At 43.2% G+C, this 18477-nt stretch overlaps 1 long non-coding RNA gene across 1 annotated transcript in view; it reads right to left on the bottom strand.

Moving 5' to 3' along the window:
* The window catches only part of LOC123783195 (uncharacterized), a 52143-nt gene that overhangs the window by 10797 nt on the left and 22869 nt on the right, over positions 1-18477 (bottom strand). Inside the window, exon 5 of the long non-coding RNA XR_006777155.2 lies at positions 4992-5888. This is a non-coding gene — a long non-coding RNA (uncharacterized LOC123783195). The remainder of the gene's footprint in view (positions 1-4991; positions 5889-18477) is intronic.

Raw genomic sequence — 18477 nt, 5'->3', positions numbered from 1 at the left:
TCACCCCACTTTCCCTTCTTAGCCTCACCTCACTCTTCTCTCTCAGCCTCAAGCCCCTCCTCTACCCTCCCCACATTTCAACCACAGTGACCTTCCAGTTCCTCAAATGTGCTTACCTATCTTCCGACCCATGGCCTTTACTCATTCTTTTTCCTCTGTGGAGAAGAGGTTCCCCTACCCCATCCCCTCCCTCACTCCAGCTTCTTTGCCTAATTCGCTCAAACATGATTTCTGTGTGGATCACTTCCCTTCACTTTACACCCCTCCCTCCTGTCTATGCCCAGGTCTACCTGTATTCTACACCATTCTAACATCATGCACACTTCCTCTCCTTTAACATAAGCCTCACTGTGTAATAATGCATTTATCTTTGTGGTTTCTGACAGGTGCCGTCCTTCCCCCCCCCCAGACTGTGAGCCCCATGAGGGCAGGGACTGGGGTTGGTTTTGATGCATGAGCCCCACAACCTAACCCTGGCATGTAGTAAGTGCCCAATAAATGATTGTTTAATGAAAACTAAATCTATCTTACATAACACAAGTAATAAAAAGTGAAATTGCAAGACATTACAAAGGAATACACAACATGTACACTTAAATACTAAGTTCCATTCCAGTAGCTTTGAAAAAAAATATACAAATGGTTAAAACACGTTGCCATTTAAAAATCTTTTCATAAGGGGTACCTGAGTGGCTCAGTCAGTTAAGTGTCTGCCTTTGGCTCAAGTCAGGATCTCAGGGTCCTGGGATCGAGCCCCACATTGGACTCCCTGCTCGGCGGGGAATCTGCTTCTCCCTCTCTCTCTGTCTCTGTCCCCAACTCGTGCTCACTCACTCTCTCTCTTTCTCTCAAATAAATAAATAAAATCTTTTAAAAAATTCATAATGATTACATAGGGCCATGTAAATTTTCATATCACATAATGTTCAGGAAAAAAAATCAAGAGATAAGCCTTTTTTGTATAATCTTAATTTCTAATTTCTCCTCAATAAAAACTGAAAAAGAATCCCCAAAATGTTAATAACAATTATTCTGGGTTGTAGAATTATGGAAGATTTTTATTTTCTTCTTCATATTTTTCACAATTTTCTAAATTGTTTGTAAGAAAAATATATTAATCAGTAAAAGTTGTATCAGTCAATTACACTGTTATAGGTGACAGAAAGCTAAATTCAAAGTGGCTTAGAAATAACAGGAATTTGTGGGTAACATAACTGAGAATGTTTGGTTATGGTTTAATCAGGGCCCTGGCTTCATTTCCCGCAAATATTTAGTGTTTGTCTATTTCTGTGTTTAGCTTCATCCCTAGATTGACTTCCCTCATAATGGCAAAATGGCTGCAGTGGCTCCAGGCTTTCCATCTTTATAGCCTACCACACAGAAGGAAAAACAAACAAACCAACCCATCTGTGTGCCACTCAGATTGGACCAGCTTAGGACACAGGCCTATTTATGAACCAGCATTGTGGCTTAGGGGTGCTGCTAGTCCATTTCTCAATAGCTAGAGCTGAAGCTGCAGTCAGATTTCCTAGAACCATATGGACCACCAAACACAAATTCAGGCCATTGGAAATGGTCAAGGAGGGAATGGATGCTTAATGGAAATGCCCGCTGTAAACATTTCAAAATAAAATACTTGCTTACCTAATTTAAAAGATTAAAAGGCACTATGATGCAGTGAAAAAGGCCCTGGGACAAGACCAGGATGTTTCCTTCTTACCACTCCTTTGAAACATCTTCCTGGGTACAATACTAATGCAATAAGAAAAGAGAAGGTATACAGATCGGAAAGCAAGACATAAAACTATCTTCGTTCCCAGGTGATATGACTGTCTATGTAGAACTTCCAAAAGAATCAAGGGAAAAACTCCTGGAACTAATAAAAGATTACAGCAAGATTGCAGGATACAAGGTTAATATACAAAGTCAATTGCTTTCCTATACACCAACGAAAAACAAGTTGGATTTAAATTAGAAACACAAATCATTTACATCCATGCCCAATAAACTAAACCACTTAGGTATAAATCTGACATATACATAAGATCTATATGAGGAAAACTACAAAACTCTGACAAATGAAGCCAAAGAACTAAATAAATGGAGGACTACCCATGGATAGGAAGACTCAATATTGCCAAGGTGTCAACCCTTCCCAACTTGATCTCTGGATTCAATGTAATCCCATTCAAAATCCCTGCATGTTATTTTATGGAGATCAACAGATTGATTCTAAGGTTTCTATGGAGACGCAAAAGACCCAGAATGGCCAACATAATATGGAAGAAGGCAAGTTGGAGGACTGACATTACTCAACTGCAAGACTTGCTGTAAAGCTACAGTGATCAGGGGTGCCTGGTGGCTCAGTCAGTAAAGCATCTGCCTTCAGCTCAGGTCATGGTCCCACGGTCCTGGGATGGAGCCCCGCATTGGGCTCCCTGCTCAGCAGGGAGTCTGCTTCTCCCTTTCCCTCTCCCCCTGCTCATTCTCTCTCTCACTATCTCTCTTTCCCTCTCAAATAAATAAATAAAATCTTAAAAAAAAAAAGCTCAGTAATCAAAACAGTGTGGCAAAGAATAGACAAATGATCAATGGGACAGAATCGAGAGCCCAAAATAGACCCACATAAGTCTAGCGAACTAAGCTTTGACAAAGGCACAAAGGGAATACAATGGAGCAAAAACAGTGTCCTCAACAATGGTGCTGGAACAAGCGGACACCCACATGCAAAACGGTGAATCTAGACACAAACATTGCACCCTTCACAAAAATTGACTCAAAATGGATCATAGACTTAAATGCAAAACTATAAGCTCCTAGAAGATGATGCAGGAGAACACCTAAATGATCTTGGGTATGGTGGTTTCTTTTTAGATACAACACAAGGGTACAATGCATGAAAGAGATCATTGATAAGTTGGGCTTCATTAAAACCTGCTGCTCTGTGAAAGACAGTATCAAGACAATGAGAAGACAAGCCCCAGATAGGGAGAAAACATTGGCAAAAGACAAATATGATACAGGACTGTTATGTAATACATACAAATAACTCTTAAAACTCAACAATGATGGGTGCCTGGGTGGCTCAGTCAGTTAAGCGTCTGCCTTCGGCTCAGGTCATGATCCCAAGGTCCTGGGATCGAGCCCCATGTTGGGCTCCCTGCTCAGCGGGGAGTTTGCTTCTCCCTCTGCCCCTCCCCCCTGCTTGCACTATCTCTCTCTCTCTCTTTCTCTCTCTCTCTCCCTGTCTGAAATGAATGAATGAATGACTAAAACTCAACAATGAGGAAATGACCTGACTTTTAATTTCTTAACAGACACGCCCACCAAAGAAGATACACAAATGGCAAGTAAGCATATGAAGAGATGTTCCACTTCATAAATCATCAGGGAAATGCAAATTTAAAAATGATACAACCACAGACCTGTTAGAACGGCCAAAATCCAGAACACCAACAAAACCTAATTCTGGCAAGGATGTGGAGAAATAGGCACTCTCATTAATTGCTATTGGGAATGCAAAGTGGTAGAACTTTGAGACATGTTTGGGCAGTTTCTTACAAAATCATAAGTACTCTTCCCATGAAGTCTAGCAATTGTGCTCTTTGGTATTTACCCAAAGGAGTTGAAAACATATGTCCACACAACAAGCTGCCCAGATGTTTATAGTAGTAGCTTTGTTCATAATTGTGAAGCTTGGAAGCAACCAAGATACCCTTCATAGGTGAATGGATGAACTATGGTACATTCAGACAAGGGAATATCACTCAGTGCTAAAAAGAAATGATGATGAGCCATGAAAAGACATGAAGGAAACTTAAATGCGCATTTCTAAGTGAGAGATGCCAATCTGAAAAGGTCATATACCATGATTCCAACTCTATGACATGCTCAAAAAGGCAAAACTATGGAGACAATAAAAGATCAGTGGTTGCCAGGTGGAGGCTGGCGAGATGAATTCGGCAGAGCACAGAGGATATTTAGTGAAAATACTCTATATAACATTATAACGATTGACGTATGTAATTATACATTAGTCCCAACCCAATGAATACACAATACCAAGCATGAACCCTTAGGTAAATTATGGACTCTGAGTAATTACATGTCAATGAAGGTTCATCCTTGGTTAAAAAAAAAAAGAAAGTACCATTCTGGCAAGTGATGCCAATAATTGTGGGAACGGGAGGTATATGGACATCGTTGTGCCTTCCTCTCAATTTTATTGTAAACCTAAAACCGCTCTTTAGAAAAAATTAAGTTGGGACACCTGGGTGGTTCAGTCAGTTAAGCATCTGCCTTCAACTCAAGTCATGATCCCAGGGTGCTAGGATCGAGTCCCGCATTAGACTCCCTGCTCAGCGGGGAGCCTACTTCTCCCTCTGCCTGCCACTCCCCCTGCTTGTGCGCTCTCCCTCTCTCTCTCTGTCAAATAAATAAAATCTTTAAAAAAAAAAACAAAAAATAAAGTTTATTAAACAATGAGAAGAGGGGGAAGGGCTCTGGGACCAAAAATCAGAAGACCTGAGTTCAAATTCGGCCACCACCTTTTACTTCCTGTAAGATGTTGGACAGTTCTGCAGGTCATTCTGTATGTTTCCTGCTCTGTAAAATAGCTACCTCAGAGACCTGTCAGAGGAAGGGAGAGGAGTAACATGCAGGCAGATATAGGATGCAGATCTGGTAGCAGGAAGTTAAAGGCGTTCCCAGCTGATGGCTTCCATTTCACCTACACAGCCGGAGGTGAAGTGGGAGTACAGGGAGCGCAGAAAAGGTTTAAACTCACCGTTGTGAAAGTGGGAGAGGAGTGTTGTAAGATCATCCTCGCAAACTAGTAACTCTGTAAATATTTCTAACTAAAGAATAGCTTTAAAAATGGTAAGGCTGCATTGTACGATGAAAACAAAAATGAGCTACGAGAATGAATGCGCTATCCAAATATAAAATAAGATTATGATTGAAGTTAGTGGCCAATAAAAGAATTCACTTACCAGGCATTTGCTTTGGATTTTCTCAACTGCAGATGTTCCATTTCAGGAAGACCACTTTATAAGACTAACTGGAGGTATTTTCACATGGATCACCACTATTCCTATGTAATCCGGACTCATGGCTGGGTAGCACGGTAATTTAGCTAACCTGAGCATCATCAGGACAAAACAATTATTAAATTTAATTCAACCTGGGAAAGGTACGAGAAGCTATTTAAAAAAAAAAAATGCGACAAAGTCGCATTTTCCAAAGACAAAGGGAAGTGTAAGACAATAACATAGCAAGGGAATACGCAATTGAGGATTGCTTATGTTATGTTTAAGTTATGTAAGTGTCCTAAGAAAGGGATTCTCTGCATAGGAGATCTCTGTAAGATTATTACTAAGTCCTCTTTTCCTCCACCACCAGGCCGGGCGGGGCTATGTGAGGTGCCATCTTCCTTCAAAGTTTCCAAGAGCTTATCCTCTTCGGCCCTCATTTTCAATCCAGTGAAAATTTTGCCTGGCATCCCAGCATCAGGGGAATTAACCTTAGTGGAAAAAAATAAGTTCTTACTTCTTGTCCCAACTCTCACCAAGAATACCGTAGCTGTTTCTTGTGAGTCCAGCAGTCTTGTTTGACAATAATGAGATCTGGTTAAACAGATGAAAAATGCCTTAACCTGAGTGTTTATCTCAACCCTGCCAAAGCTTTCAGCCCCCCAGGCACTCCCTTCTCTGCAGAGAGGGTCAAGAACCTTTCGTTGCAGCCCAGGACTCTGAGCTGGCGTCTTGCTGCACCAAGCCACTTTTGCAATAGCAGAAGGCAGGGGTTTCTGTCAGTTTGAATTTCCTGAAGTGTACTGGCCTGTGTCACGATCTCAATGGTGTCTGAGGGTAGTTTGTTCTGTCAAATCCCTGGAATAGAATGGGAAGGGAAAGGAGAAAGTGAGCATTAAAAAGCGGCAGAAAAGCAGGTTGGCAAATGATATTCAACAATGTTCGGCTGGGGCTGGGCTGGGGCTGGGCTGGGGCTGGGCTGGGTGTGCGGGGGCTGGGAGCCCACGAATGAATAACCCTAAGAAAGCACCCTCTCAAGGTTCTAGAGAACCGAACATATAGCCTAGGCAGAGTCTGGAACTCAGGTGACTCACTGATCGTTCCTTTAAAGCCATGTCTACGAAGAACATAGTGAAAAGGAATCGGGAAACTACCCAATTAACATAAATTATGTGGCCAATCAGGATAGTTTTGAATAAAAATGCAATTTATAATTTGAATATTTAGTGTGAGAATGACTCCGACCCATTGGATGATTTCCAACCCATCCACCTTGGGGTCTTGCGTTCTAACCTGATCTTTATCTCCTGCTAATCTCTAGCAAAGATCCCCAGCACTTACCACACTGTGCTTGTGTATTTACATGGATTGTGTAATTTTGTGTATTTACATGGATTTCCTCCACCTGATGGAGCGCCTTGAAAGCTAGAAAGTCTTTTCTCCCGCACATCTTCGTTCCTAGAATGTGCTCTATAAATAGATGGTAGTTGAATTAACCAATTAATTAATGAATAAAATAAGGTAATTTGAGAAAGAACACAGAAAGAGACACCTTGAGGGTTGCCCTTTGGGGGTCTCTGGGAACCAGATTACCACGCTCCTTTGCCCTTACCCACCCTACTCTAAATAAAGGGATATCTTTCAACACAATTGCCCCCAAGTGCTTCAGAAAGAGATCAGCTTCGCCTCCCCTTCCTGTTCCAGTGCTGGGCAGCATTGACATTCAGCTAGGCATTTCTTGCACCTCGTAGACTTGACTTTAATGAAGGATCAAGTGATTTCCAGAAAGTCTCTTAAAGGGATAGAAACCTATTAATATAGTTAGATATTCAAAAGTTTTATAGGAGATATTTTAGCAAGTTATCATTACCTGGAATTTATTTTCTTTCGGTGGTTCCCTTTATTTTAGGACATACGATATGTAGTCAGAGCTGGTCTATGTTTATTTCCATGAAGACTCTAAGCTCCTTGAAGACAAGGAAGGGCCTTGACTTTTTACCTGCCATGTGCTTGGCACGCAGTCGTTCCTCAATATTTGCAGAATAACGAAATTAAAAATTTATTTGGGAATGAGCCCAAAGGGACCTAAGATATACTTCTAATTTGTATCGGGCTTTGCCTCCCTTTGAGGTACAGACTGCTGTTCTTTCTTACTCTCGATGATGCTGACCACCGTAATTTAGTCATAGAGGAAAACCATAGACTCTATGTATCTTGTGTGTGTCTGTTTGGGGGTTTTACTTTCTCTTTTAAGTGTGTGTAAGTGAAATGAACACAAATAGTCTGGATTGCACAAACTGGTAATTTGCCCAACACCCAAGGAAGTCAGATCTTAAAAAGAAAAGGAAAGCCCACAGTGGAGAACGTGATGCCGCAGAGAGGAAAGGGAGACCCAACAGTGGAGCTGAACAGGGCACAAGGCAAAGCTGGCAGGAACAAAGGAGATGTTGTCACCATTTTTCCCTTCGGATTGTTTCCACAAGGTTAGACCTGAAATAAAGTGGCATGTTCCTCAGAAAATTAAGATGTCCCTTTTAAAAATGGTCTCTCCAGTGATCATCAGGGCAGCCTGTGTCCCGAGGGTCGTTAACCTTCTGCCCTCTGTCCCTAAGCCGGGGGCGCTGGGGGTATCTGTCTAAGAGACCAGCTTCCAGAGGGGGTCAGTATTCCCTCTTAAGAGCCCCCAGAGCAAATGACTGAACAGATTAGGACGGATTAGACAGATAACAACTCAGACCCTTTTACAAGCACATTTTTCACTCGACACTCAAATTCCCTTCTGTGCCCCACGGTGTCACACAACCCAACGACTGGATAGTATTACTGAAATATCTTTGCGCCAGCCGAGTGCGTGGAACTGTGCAAAGCCAGATGTTCCTGTAACCCTGTTTTACTGAGTTATTTATATCCATATAATATTTGACATTTCCTGTGTTGTTAAAGAGTTGGGGGCCTTGACGTATTTTTAAGAGAACAGTACTGACTTTTTTTTTTTTCTTTGATGCCCAGCACCAGAAATAAGTAATAGAGAAGAAGGGCTGAATTAAACAGATGCTTAGATATCTGAAGTCTACCTTATTTTAATGCCTTTCATCTTAAATGATCTTCATGAACGGCAAGATGCTGGAGTCATCAAGACAGAGAGTATGAATTAAGCCTACCATGCAATAAAAGCACATGCCCATGGGCTTAAAATAAGTCAGCCAATAGACAAAAAATTTTAATAAATATTGAAAATATAACCCACATTTCTAGGACTAAACTTTATGGAGTATTGATACATAAATTATATCATCCCTTTGAACTTGATAGATATGGAAAGGGCTAGTTAAAATATTTTCAAGCTTAGTAAAATATTAGCTGGCAGATTTCTCTGGTTAAGTGAAATAATGGAAACTTTATAGAGCTGAAAGTATTTGGTTGATTCTAAGTGGTAAGAATATTTATACTGTATATGAAATCTGATATCACAAAAGGTAATCATTCTGTTTTCTTTCTTTACTGGAGGGATCCATTCGCAAACTATTTTCTTCATTTTTAAGATTTCCAAACTTGAAAAAAACTTTCCCCTTGACAAAAGAAGTGGGGGGGGGTCCTCGTTCACAGTCAGTTTTTGATATCTCTGGCTGCCCAACACTGAAAGCAAGGATCTCAGAAAAACAGAAGTAAGATATGAATTATTTATGGGTGGTTTTTTTTTTTTTTTGCCTTCAGAGTTGCTTCATAAACTTTTTCTTTTCCTTTTTTTAAAGATTTATTTATTTGAGAGAGAGAGAGAGAGTGGGGGGGAGAGGCAAAAGGAGAGGAGAGAGAGAATCCCAAGCAGACTCCCAACCAAACGCAGAGCCCAAAGCAGGACTTGATCCCACGACCCTGAGATCATGACCTCAGCAGAAATCAAGAGCCCGGCTCTCGACTGACTGAGCCACCTAGGTGCCCCGTTTTATAAACTTTTTCAAAACTCCCTATGCTAGTTTTTTTTTCCTTAAGATTAGTTTCCTTTCCCCAAAGCAGAAGGGGTATGCTCATGTCATTGTACCAAGAAGCTTTCAGTCTTCCACTGTATGCCTTACTCCTTTTCACCCCACTCTATGCCCCTTCCCACTCTCTGAAGCTGAGGACCCTCTTGACAAGTCAAATCCTTCCCCCAGTTTAAGAGAACAAGATATCATGGGCCAGTGGTGCCCATCTGAGCACAGTAAGCCTGTCCACTCCAATCCAGCAGTCAAATCCCTTGCAAATCCGCTAAGCTGTGATAAGTCTCTAGTCTTCAAATAACGGAGATATCCTTAGAGCATAGAGATCAGGAGAGTCCTCGGGACACAGGCTTGCTCCTTTGTACCACCAACTCTCCAGCCTTTTATCACTGATCATATCAGATTCTGCACTGAATCATGCTAAGTTTGCTCCATTGTACGAACCGGGATGGGGAGATACTTCTGGAAGGCCAGTATGATCTGAACCACCAAGCAGCGTTTTATTCTGGATCTGCGTCTCCCAGATTTTTCCAGACCCAAGCTAAACCACTGGTCTCTGGCTCCCGACTCAAGATCTTTTCCTACCTCCTGAACCTTAAAATTTTTCCTTCTACTAATATTCAACCCCCTACTCTTTTCTTTGACAGACTCTAGATTTTTGTTTCCCACATTTGTCATCCAACTTTGCTTCTTTCCTCTTTACTTCAGAACTTTCTCCCTACTCCCCTAACAATGTCTGTCTAATGCTAGAAATTCTCCCGTTAGGAGCCACCTATAGTTCCCTGGGACAATTGTCCCATAGTATTGGTCATAGGGTTTGGGAAGAGGTAGAATTTATGTTCACAATCTTCTTCCATCAGACTTCAAACACACACATCCAGCATATTCTCATAGCAGCATTTTCTTTTCTGAAGTATAAATTTATACACCAAATACAAAGACTCAAGTACAAGAGATTTTTCCTCCAGAAGATCTGGCCCTTTCTTCAAAGATAACAATTCATTCACCTAGTTGGAGCCTGGAGTTTATGAAACAAAGGTCCCATGTTTTGACTTTGGGGTTGGCGAGTTCACTTCACATAAAGACTTTCACAGTCACAAGTAACACCATTCACCTAGCTGGACTAGTGGATGTGGATAAATTAAGACAATCCATTGGCACCACATGGAAAACAAACAAGAAATATTATACTGGGTTTGGTAACACTAAAATTCGCAAATGTGAGAACTGTATGTTTTAGTCTAAAGAATGATATCCACAGCCCCAAAAATGGAGATAAAGAATGATGTAGACTCTAGAGGAGTCAGGAGCCATCTCTATAGCACATCATAGATTCTAGCTTATGAAAACTGAATGCAAATAAGAAAATGTAAGCAAAGCATCCAGTACAGTACCCGTCATATAATAAGCACTGTATAAATTATAGCTAGAATCATTATGGTTATTATGTTAGGGATAGACAGAGTCCAGTCTTCAAATAAAGACACGGAGGCACAGACAGGAAAAAGCTACCTTCTACCAGGCCAAACCCTCCTCTCCTACTCCTGCCCCTAACCTCTACTCTCAAAGCAAGGGCTGCCTATTAAAGAGGCCAGAGCAGCCACTGTTCTATTCCCGATTCCCATCCTCTGAGCATAACATTCAGAAATGCTTAGAAAACAAACATCTAGTCACCAGATGTCCCTCACATCTGGCTAAACCCATAAAACTACCCTCTACCACCACTACCTCCTTTCTAAACTCCAAAGTGTAGGGGGGAAGAAACTTATGAAATCTCTGATGTCGGGAAATAAGATCTTGACATGTTCATCTTTGTGAGTTTTTTCTTTCTTTGTTGTATGCCCCAACTCTCTCCTCCGTCGGTCAGGGGCATCCACGTGGCCATAAGGAAAAGTTTGACTTCGGTAGCAAGAGGATTCAAAGAAAAGAAATTCTAATATTCTATTCTTTTTCCAGTTCTAACCTAAGCTCTTGCGAGTCAAGAGGGAAGGTCGTAAGTGTAACGGGAGGTAATGCATATGCCAGAGCAAAGAAGCGAGAGAAAAGGAAGAGAGGGAAATGATCATACCCTCCAGCCTAGAGAAACCTGATCACGGTAACCTGGGTCGGCAATAGAGGAGTGAACGTGCTGAAGTCAAGGTTAGAACACATCAGGGGCTGAGACAGTAGAAGTAACCCTGAGCGGATACGGCGGAGAGAAAGGAGTCCAAGTAGAGACAGGCAGCACGGCAACTCACTGCACTGGGGGCCCCGGTAGACGAGAAATGCCTGAAGACCTCGCGCACTGTTCAAGAGGCGTATCAGCTGACCTCAATTCTTGCAGGTAAGAGTCTGCTGGCATCAGTCTCTTGCAAGGAACCTGTGGCTTCTCCAGTAGAAGGACAGCCTGGCCAAGCTCCAACACTGCTGAGCTTCAGTGTGGGGGTCAATCTGTGAACATTCCAGGACCCTCATGCGGACCTCTTAGAACAGGATGGGTTGCCTGACTCCTAACCAAACAAGAATGGTATAGAAAGGAAAGCTCAGCACCGGTCCTTGGGTAGTTTGGACCAAGATCTTTCAACCTTGGCACTACTCTCATTTGGAGCTGGATAATTCTTTTTTTTTTTTTTTTTTTTTTTAGATTTTATTTATTTATTTGACAGAGAGATAGAGCCAGAGAGCACAAGCAGGGGGAATGGTAGAGGGAGAAGGAGAAGCAGGCTCCCCACTGAGCAGAGAGCCCGATGCAGGGCTCGATCCCAGGACCCTGGAATCATGACCTGAGCTGAAGGCGGATGCTTCACCGACTGTGGCACCCAGGCGCCCCAGAGCTGGATAATTCTTTGGGAGGGGGGCTGTTCTGTGTGCTGGAGGATAATTAGTAGTCGTCCCTGGACTACAGCCACTAGATGCCAACAGCACACCACTACTTCCTAGCTGAGACAACCAAACCAGGGCCAGACACCCCCTGCAGGGCTGTCCCCATTTGAGAGCTATTGGTCCGCATAGAAAGGAGACCCTCCCTAATTACAGTGAATCGGTGCCTACCTTCAATATTCCAGTGCAAGACATCAGTGACATCCATTTATAGCTATAATTTGCCCCTGGCAAGCCACTATCTCAGATGAGACCCCCAATAAGGGCGTTTAACAGTCTCAACATATTTAAAGCACTCACTACTATTACTATTAATTATTAGTTATTAATAATTACTAATTGGTAATAATTATTAAATAATTATTAATCCCAACACACTAGTCTTACAACACACACGCATACACACACACACACACACACACACACACACAAGCAGACTTTTAGAAGTCTGGTGTAAACCAATTTCAGCACGTGGGGCACCTGGGTGGCTCAGCCGGTTAAGTGTCTGCCTTCGGCTCAGGTCATGATCTCAGGGTCTTGGGATCGAGTCCCCTGTCAGGCTCCCCGCTCAGCAGGGAGTCTGCTTCTCCCTCTTCCTCTGTGTGCTCTCTCTTTCTCTCTCTCTCAAATAAATAAATAAAATCTTAAAAAGAAAAACCCAACTCCAATGCAAATGATTTCTGAGTGCAGTAAATAAGTTCAGTAGTTAATTACAAAGGGAAATTTTTATTAGCCTAAGGACTTTGGGAGCAATAAAAGGAAGCTAGATCACAATGGCATGAGTGGTCAAACCCCCCAAATGGGAACAAGGCTAATACAGAATCCGGGACTGCTGGCAAGTGCTGTGGCAATGACATTGCTTGTGTAATTAACATTATCCTTAAATATATATTAGTAAGCTCCCCCATTTAGTAGATGTGTAATATTGGTTAAAAAAATGCTAATTTTTCTAATGCTTTTATTCACCTTGCAAAACTGGGATATAATAACATACTTTATAGGATTGCAATACCGATTAAATGAACTAAGTCATTAAAGCAATTAACGTAGGGCTGGACATTTAATAATATCTTCATAGAGTTAGCCCCTATTATTTTCATCATAACAGAATAACGAATTGAACTGGCAAATGATGCTAATAGCAACATTTTAGACGTTATAAGCTCTGACTTATCGATCCTCAGCCTGGTGACACAGACACAGTCATCATCACACCCGTTTCACACAGAAATCAAGTGCTGGAGGTCGGCCGGACTTGCTCCCAGACACATCACTAGTACATGGTAGCCTAAGACTTTAGGCTAGATCCTTCAGTCCCTACCTGAGTTCCCTTCCACAGCTCTACACCACGCTGAGAGTCAAAATCCCTAGGTCAGGATGATTTCAGCTGACTCAGATGCCTTAAAATTCCTTCAAATAAGGACATCTATTTGCTCATATAACTGGACATCAGAGGTTGGGCAGATTCCAAGAACATGCAGTCAGGACTCTGGTTGCATTTCCCTGAGATGCTCTCGAGCTGCCTCCCTCTGGGTATGAACTTTGTCCTCAAGGCAGCTTCCCCTGTGATCATAAAACGGCCACCAGAAGAAACTGAGGTGGAGAGAAAGTGGCTATTTACTGCTCCTCCTAAAAGTGAGAAAGAACTTTCCAGAAGCCTCTGCAGTCTTTGCCTCAAGCAGAATAAGGCCACGGGTCACTCCTGAACTCAATATGTTCAAGGAGGATGGCATTGCCCTGATTTATGTTGTTGAATCATAGCCCATACCCCGAGCTGAGGGTGGCTGAGCCATTCCTGAGAAACCAGGGCAGGGCGTGAAGAGGTATGCACTGTGTCCAGATTCCCCTGGGAAGGAAGGGAAGGACAGGTAGGCGGCCATCAAGCCCCCTGCAGTGTTTAGGACTTGCAACTTCCGAATGAGGGCCTTGTCCAGGTTCCACTTCCTTTGTGGTGATCGTCCAAAAAAGAGTTCTAGAGGAATCCAATAAAGCCCTCAACAAGGAAGTGAGATTTAAGGAGCCTTTGAGAGAACCTGGGGACTCCTACATCCCAGAAAACCTCCCGGAGGCATTTATATCCCAAACAGGAGAAGCAGCAGGTCTGAATGAAGAGGCGCTAACTGCATGAAATCCTCAAAAAGATGAAAATCCCATGTAGTTGCGTTCCAAAGCCTCAGACGTCCCACCAACGGCTTCACGGTCTTCCCTGACATTTCATTTGCTCCGAGTAACAAAAAGCAGCTCTACACCCTCGGTTTGTTATTTAACACATTGCAGAGAAGTTGGCTCGTCAGTTTTTTTATGAACAGTTCCTCCTCTGGAACCTCATAAATCCTTCGCAGTTCTTCAAGTGTTGGGTTCACTCTTTGTTTCCAGCTTTTAGCAGCAGCTGATTCACAGACGCTGCCTCGTACTGGCCTGGAGACGTCCCCTGGGGCCAGCGATGCAGAGCTGAGAGAGCCTTCCCCGCACGCCTGGCCGTGATGACTTACTAGGATAGGCTCTCCTCATGGGCTTGGGGCGTATGTGCAGTCCTGAGGGGAAAGCACCGCTCTGTGCGTCCCGCGGAAGGCAGAGGTGAGACAGCATTCTGCAGGTCAGAGAAGAGAGAGCAAGAGGGAAGCGCAGAAGGAGTGGGTGTGCTGTGGCTTCGCTACTTCCTGAGCCGGACCCAGCCCCCCACCCAGAACCCGCACCGGGGCGGGAAGGGACAGCAGCAAGCACAGTGTGAACCTTCCAGTCCCTGCACCATGCCAGACCACGGCCCTCCTCCGCAACACCCACCTCCCCATCCCAGCACGAGATTCCGAGCCCTCAGGCCCTCCCAGGTGAGTCCCAAGAAACTGTACCGCTCAGAGAAGAGAACAGAAGCCCGAGGAGGCTGACCTTACAGTTCAACGAAGTCAGCTGCCCCTTTACCTGTTACCCCAATATTCCCAAATGACTGGAGACCACCGCTCCTCCAGGCACGCCCACGCTTTCCAGAAGGGACTTAAGAACCGTGCAACCAGCATGCCCCCGAAACTTGGTCACCCCCTCAAATCTCCATGAGCAGAAAACACAAAGTTGGGGGGCAGGAAAGGGGACAGGATGGCAAAAGGGCAGAAAGAAGAGCCGCTTGCTTGTGAGATTTTTCCAGGTCGCCTCCTTCTGTTTGGGGACTCGCACAGTGGGTCTGGGAACCCCGGGCCGGGGCTGAGGTCTGGGGGTCCACCAGAGACATCGCCTGGCCTTCGGAGCAGAGCACGCCTCCTCGCTCCACACATGTGCTCCCTGAGTTCTGCAAGCTCCAGCCTTCTGTTTCTGTTTATTTGTCTTGCGTTGTGTTGTTTTATTAACCAGAAACTTGAAAAGGAGGCTTTCTTTGTTGTATTGCCATTTGGCAAAAGACTAGAGGTTACAGTAGCAAGCGGAGCCTAAACATTTTTTTTTTTAATCTCGATGAAAGTTTCTTCCAGAGAGAAAAACTATATCCGATTCCCCATCTCCCATTGAACCTCTGAAGGACTTCCCACACCTTACCTTCAAATAACAGAACCCTAGCCAACGAAAATGGAAAAACATAAATTTGTGCACGTAAAATGAAAAATCAGAGAGTGCCGACAGGCCTGTGTCAACAGGGTATTTTTAGCTATCGGTGAATTTTTAGAATCAAGTTTTAAGGCATGGTTCTTTGCACATGGACCTGGGATGTGTATTTTTAGGACCTCTGCGACCATGGCTTATCCTCACCTCGTTTTTATCCTCATTAAGTAGAGAGCATCCCCACTTAGAAGATTAGGAAAACAGAGGCCCGGTGCAGGGGAGAATGACTGGCAGATGTTCCCCGTGAGCAAAGAGCAGAGATGAATGTCCACATAGGACAACCCCTTGATAACTACAGCTCTTGATCCCATCGTGCCCGATCTCCGTGTCCCAATATCCACTCACCGGCCCCCTCCCTAGAATTAAATGGTGCCCTTTTATTGTGCATTACTTTCCTCTTTCTCCATTACAGACTGAGTTCCTCAGCCCTAAGCTCCAAGAAAAAAAAGATCCCGTGCAGAAGGAGCTCTCCTGCAAGGTTCTCAGAATCTCTGTCCCGGACCCTCACAGAATGGCGTGAACACAAAGGGTGACAGTGAGTGACGAGCTCTGACTGGGGCTCAGTTATCTCGGGCCCTGCCCCTGGTGCCTGGGGAGGAGGTGCAGGCCGCAGCTCAATTTTCCCTCTATTTCCCTCAACAGTCACGGGTGGCTTGGTCTCAACGATCAAGCTGCGGCAGTTAGAGGCAGGAAATGGAATCGGAGAAGAGAGACTCGAAGTTACCCACCATGGAGAGCCCAGGGTGCTTTGAGCTTTTCCAGGTCCCCGAGCCCCCAGCCCGCGTGCCCCTGAACAAATCCTCTAGGGCTCGGATGGCCCATCGCCTTTGCTGAACTCCTTGTGAACCTGGGTCCTGGTCCCCACCCGTTGGGGTTGCCCAGTGGCTTTTGAGGAGCTGTCCTGAACTTCCTGAAAAACTGACTCGATAGGGTCCAGTTGTACACCACCGTCTGGGCTGAGAATCAGATGGTGTGGTCCTGTCCGTGCTCCTTAACCAAATGGAAAAATCGAACTGCAAACCACTTCCCTTTCGTCCTCAGTTTCCAGCAGCTCTGACACATTGTGGGTCTAGAAGAAGTCACAGTCCTCTGGAGGTGGTCATGGAGACAGCTTTTACCAATTCCTCAGTCGGAGGCTCTTTTCTGTGGCCAGTGCTGCTTCTGATCAAATAACCCCCGTGTCTGGACACTCACCCACCTAAAGGATGAAAATTTGGGGCATGGCAGAGGCAGCTTCTGCTATAATCATGCAAAAACAGCGAGAGAGTAAAGGATTTTGTTGAAGTCACTAAACAGAATTGTTTATAAGCTGAACTAGATGAATTCCTAAAGCCAAACACATCTCACTTTTCAAACTATCACAATGTGTGTGTGTGTGTGTGTGTGTGTGTGTGTGTGCCTGTAAATTGAAGAGAGCTTTCTTACCTTAATAATTAGTTCAGGAATACTATTAGATTATCAGGCTGACTAATTCTGTTTAAAAATCAGTCAGCATTCAGTCACTTATACTTTCGGTTCTGAAAGACAATTTATGAATACATCCCTTGTATACAGACTGATGTCAATGGAAATAATTCAGTGATTTTTTTATTAAGATTTTTTCTGGGCATGTTACTACATTTCAGAGTAGGTACACTTTTTTTTTAAGTTTTGTTTATTTAAGTAATCTTTACACCCGATGTGGGGCTCGAACTCATGACCCCAAGAACAAGAGTCACATGCTCTTCTGACTGAGCCAGCCAGGGGCCCCCAGAATAGGTACATTTTAGCAACTGTAGCTACTGAATTCTTTGGAGTTTGGCCCTACCAAATTTCATCAGTGATAATAAAAAGTATTTGAAACATTTAAGATAGAAAGTCGTTTATTAGTAAAGCTAATATTTATTGAGAATCAAGTTCTAGACATTGTGCTGAGTACTTTCATACATAGTATAAGTTAAGCTTTATTAGAATTTTTTGACATAGTGGAACTCTTTGTTAATGAGGAACCATTACACAAACCTGGGTCTATTTGACCCAAAGCTGGAATCTTACCCACACTATATTGCTTCATAGTACGGTTAGTGGTGGAAGTTTAATTGTAATTGTGAAATCATTCTTGACAGCACTGTTAGTCAATCAAATTTCTGAGCCCTTAATAGATACTCAAATTTTTACATATTTGATTTTTTTGAGGAGTTTTTCCAGTAGTTAAAAAAAGAGTATCTTTTTAATTGCAAATAAAATATAGGCACAAATAAGTCTTTGTGTAGGTACAGCATTGCCTGATTTTTTTTGAGAATGATTACCCTAATTCTTTAATAATCAAGGGTATATTTATGCTTATATTTTATGTCTCAGTACCAAACCATTTATGTAATGTTATACTGATATTTGTGCCTCATTTAGCCACTAGTGACAAAGTTGAGCAGAAAGAGTACAACGAGTCAGATGCAGCAATCTACACCAGTGTTGTATACGTTCTTTAGAAGATGCACACCAGGGCTGCCTGGGTGGCTCGGTCAGTCAAGTGGCTGCCTTCAGCTGGGGTCATGATGCAGGGTCCTGGCATCAAGCCCCCCGTCAGGCTCCCTGCTTGACCTGCTTCTCCCTCTGCCCCTCCCCCGCTCATGTTCTCTCTCTCTCTCTCTCAAATAAATGAATAAAATCTTTAACCAAAAAAAAAAAAGAACAAGATGCACACAAATATTAAGTTTCTTGATATTGTTAAAATGTCAGTTCCCTTAGTTTTCCTGTAGGTTCGTCACAACCCCAAACAACCTCAGCAATCCACAAGGTGATTCTAAAATTTACATGGAAAGACCATGGTACTAGAGTAGCCAAAACAATCCTGCAAAAGAACAAAGTCCCAGGACTCATGTTATCCATACATACTATGATTTTAAGACTCACTACAAAGCTACCATATGAAGGCAATGTGGTATTGGTGAAAGTTAGACATAGAGAACAATGGAACAGAATAGAGAACTCAAATACACCCACACAAATACAGTCAACTGGTTTTTTTAATTTAAATTCAATTAATT

This window comes from Ursus americanus, chromosome 16 (genome assembly GCF_024610735.1).
Source record: "Ursus americanus isolate L20-20 chromosome 16, mUrsAme1.1.p, whole genome shotgun sequence".
Taxonomy (NCBI): Eukaryota; Metazoa; Chordata; class Mammalia; order Carnivora; family Ursidae; genus Ursus; species Ursus americanus.
This window is presented reverse-complemented; position numbering and strand designations above follow the sequence as displayed.